This window comes from Condylura cristata, unplaced genomic scaffold (assembly GCF_000260355.1).
Source record: "Condylura cristata isolate star-nosed mole 26May11 unplaced genomic scaffold, ConCri1.0 scaffold00008, whole genome shotgun sequence".
NCBI lineage: Eukaryota > Metazoa > Chordata > Mammalia > Eulipotyphla > Talpidae > Condylura > Condylura cristata.
In genome coordinates this window covers 12,106,666-12,109,892 of record NW_004567109.1, presented here as the reverse complement: position 1 = coordinate 12,109,892, position 3,227 = coordinate 12,106,666, and the positions used below count along the sequence as shown (strand labels likewise).

General features: G+C 63.2%; 1 protein-coding gene across 2 annotated transcripts in view; it reads right to left on the bottom strand.

Moving 5' to 3' along the window:
* Positions 1-1,448, bottom strand: part of PDIK1L (PDLIM1 interacting kinase 1 like) — a 9,015-nt gene extending 7,567 nt beyond the window's left edge. The window contains exon 1 of one of the 2 annotated variants that reach the window (XM_012722670.1): positions 1,431-1,448. The gene's annotated coding sequence lies outside the window, so the exon portion shown is untranslated. Of the gene's footprint in view, positions 1-938; positions 1,078-1,430 lie in introns of those variants that run through there. The other variant, XM_004678646.2, reaches the window with a different exon arrangement.
* Between the last annotated feature and the right edge of the window lie 1,779 nt (positions 1,449-3,227).

The window sequence follows — 3,227 nt, the reverse complement described above, 5'->3', positions numbered from 1 at the left end:
GTCCCTAGTGGGCAGTGTGGGGCATGAGAGGCCACTGTCCCTAGTGGGCAGTGTGGGGCATGAGAGGCCACTGTCCCTAGTGGGCAGTGTGGGGCATGAGAGAGAGGCCACTGTCCCTAGAGCCTAAGCAACTGGGAACAGCTGCCATAGGGCAGTTTAATAAAGAAAACGAAAGCTCTGGAGATTGCTCCTCAGCCCCACTTCCTCTAACTGGACTCCCACCCTTCCAGCCCTCCCCGCCTTTCCTTACTCCGGCTTCCTGCCCCAGGCGTCTGCCCCCCACTACAGACAGACCGCGTCTCCCGCTCGGCGGATGCCAGTTACTGCTCATGGAGAGGCTGGTCCTCGGAGGCAGCCCCATTCAGCGAGCACCCGGCTCACAGAGGGGGAGCGCGGCTGCTCAGGAGCCCTGAGGTGCTGGACCACAGCCCCGCGCGGCCCGCGGGGTGCAGCCCGTGGAACCGAAGTGTCTCGGCGGGAGGCATTTCTCGGGCGCTCCCGCGCGCGGGCGGATCCTGCCTGGAACGCGGCCCGCCGGCCGTCCACCTGCGGGGCTCGGAAGGGCCAGTCTTGGGTAGAGGTGTGACCCGACGCGGAGGCTCAGAGCCCCGCTCATTGGCCAAGTAGCAGGCCCTCCCCCTCCTTTGCAGGGACCAGATGACACCCGGAGGGGATCCTCCCGAGGCCCTGCACCCCGAACACCAGCCCGGCAGCCACTGCAGTTCCTCAGGCCCGGCGGCCAGGCCGGGGGCCCGAGCGGGAGGCCGCAGCCGGGGCCAGTGGCCTGAGGGCTGCGGGAGGGAGGCCTGAGGAGCACGGGGCCTTCCGCAGGATGACTCCGCTGACAGGTCTGTGACAGGCCTCTCGGGAGAGACGCACACGCAGGGCCCTGGTCTCCGCAGCAGGGCCTCTCTGCCCGGCCGCAGGGCCAGATTTACCTCAGGGTAGCCGCCGCCGCTTCTCCCTCTCACTGGCTCTGCAGGCCGCCATTATCGGGCAGCTCGCGCCTCCGCCGCCGCAGCCTCCAGTCAGAGGCCGGCGCGCGCCCCCGTGGTGCGCGCGGACACACCCCCTTACGCCTCGCGGCCCCGCCCCCCTCCGGCTTTCCGTAGCGCCGGCCGGGACGCCCCGCGCCTTCCCATTGGGCGCGCGCCCGGGCTCCGCGGCCGCTCCCCTCTCCGGTGGCTTCCAGGAGCCGGGAGTCGCGGAGGTGTGCGCGCCCCGGAGCGCACCACTCGCGCCGCCCCCCGCAGGGGTGGCGGGCCCGGGAGCGGGGAGGCCCCTCCACGCCCAGGGCTCCGTCGCCCTCCAGCCGCGGCGGACGCACGCGGCCCGAGACCGGAGCCGTGGTCTGAGGCAGCAGGTCCGAGCCTGGGGGTGCGCGCGCCCGGCGTGGTCTCCCCTCCCCCCGGGGTCCCCCTCCTACCTACCCTGCGGCGGGCAGGTGTGCGGAGGTCGTCGGGCTGGGACGCCGGGTGCATCTTCCTTGGCGCGGGCCTGGGGTGGCCGCGGCACGCCGAGCGGCTCGGCTGGCGGGCGGGGAGGCGGGGGCGGGGCTGGGGGGGCGGGGGGCCGCTCCGCCGCGGAGAAGGCTGCACCTTTTGTCACTGAGCCATGTTTGCGGGCGGCGCGGGTGCCCAGGCGGCGGCGGCGCGGGGCTGGGTGCGATCATCTGGGAAGACGCCGTCCCCTGCCCCGCCGCGCGGTGGTATCTCCCTTAAAGAAGCCGGCGCCGCTTTGTTCCCGGGCCTCGGCCGCGGGGAGTCGGCGGTCTCCAGCCCGCGCGGGGAAGAAGGGGCGGCGGCACCCGCGTGCGCTCTCCCGGCACCGCGGGCTCCTCGACGAGTTGGGGTCCAGCTCGGACGCTCCAGGCGGCAGGCCGAGCGGGGACTGACTGGAGACGTCGGGGCCACACGGTCAGCCGCGTCTTGTGTCTCCAGACACCCGCCAGTCAGTTCCCCGCACGCCGTCACCTGACAGCCGCGCCGGCCGCCAGTTACTCTGAGACCCGGCAACCGCGTGCTCAGTTACGCGGGTCTCTGAATTTCCGCTGGAAGCGCACAGCGCTTCGCTGATTTACTCTGCATCTACTGTTTTTCAGTGAAGGGTTGTTCCACCTCCCACTGCGGTGCACCACACGGTGTACAGACAATCCCTGGCATTGCTCTCCAGGGCCAAGATCAACCAGTTACCCTTTGTATTTATTATTATTAAAAAATATATATTTATGCATACAGAACTGGGTTCTGGCCAGAGGTGCGGGGGTGAGAGGGTTCACTAGAGACAGAGCCGGGAGCAGAAGAGGCAGATGGACTAAAATACACTGCTGAGGGGAGCAGTGGGCAGACCTCTCTTGCCATGTGGATCAGCTCCCCTGGTGCTTTAACCCTTTGCTGCCACCAGGGAGGGACCCCATTTTGTTTTTTGTCCTCCCTTTATGGATCTAATCTTTCGGTTAGAGTTTATATAAATTATCTCGCCTAATCCTAGCCATTCCCACCGCGACAGGCCTTTTTACTGACCCGGGCTTTGCAAGTGAGGAAGCAGACTGCTACCTTATTTGATGGAAACGTACCTGTTCTATGGGAAACCTGCCGTGAATACCCACTCCCCTGGAATTAATCTTTCCCACCATCACCACCAGAAGTCTTTCTCTGTAATCTGTTCAGGCCTTTGTCCTGAGTGCCACCTACCAGCCGGGCATACATACTGATGTCAGTATGATGCCCTTCGAAGTAGAGGGACTCTCCAGGGATGGCTCTGAGACAGAGGCCCACTCCTGTGAGTGATTGGTCAGATCAGAAGAGGGCTATTGCTATTTGTCTAAGGAGCTTTTTCTTTTTGTCTTTTTCAGCCATTAAATCTCCAGAATCCCTTTTCTCAAAACCAAGACTTGAACTCCACCTCTGCCCATCCCACACCTCCCCAAAGACTAACTATAAAGTCTGAAGTGCATGTTCATGTCTCCTGGAGCCTAAATCTTAAATAATTTGGGGTAACCTCTATATGGAAAAGATTGCAAAATGGTCCTGTGAACACATTGGAAAGAAGCTCCTGTGATACTCTGAATATAAACTCCTTTAACTTCAGGGTAAATCTGCCCCCTGCATATTATAGCATTATCATTATTGTTTGCCTATAGGCTTGTCCCACTGGACTAAGAGTCCCAGGAAGCCTGTCTGTGATTCATCTCTCCAGCCTCCTCAAGCTGATAAGGTATCCAAATA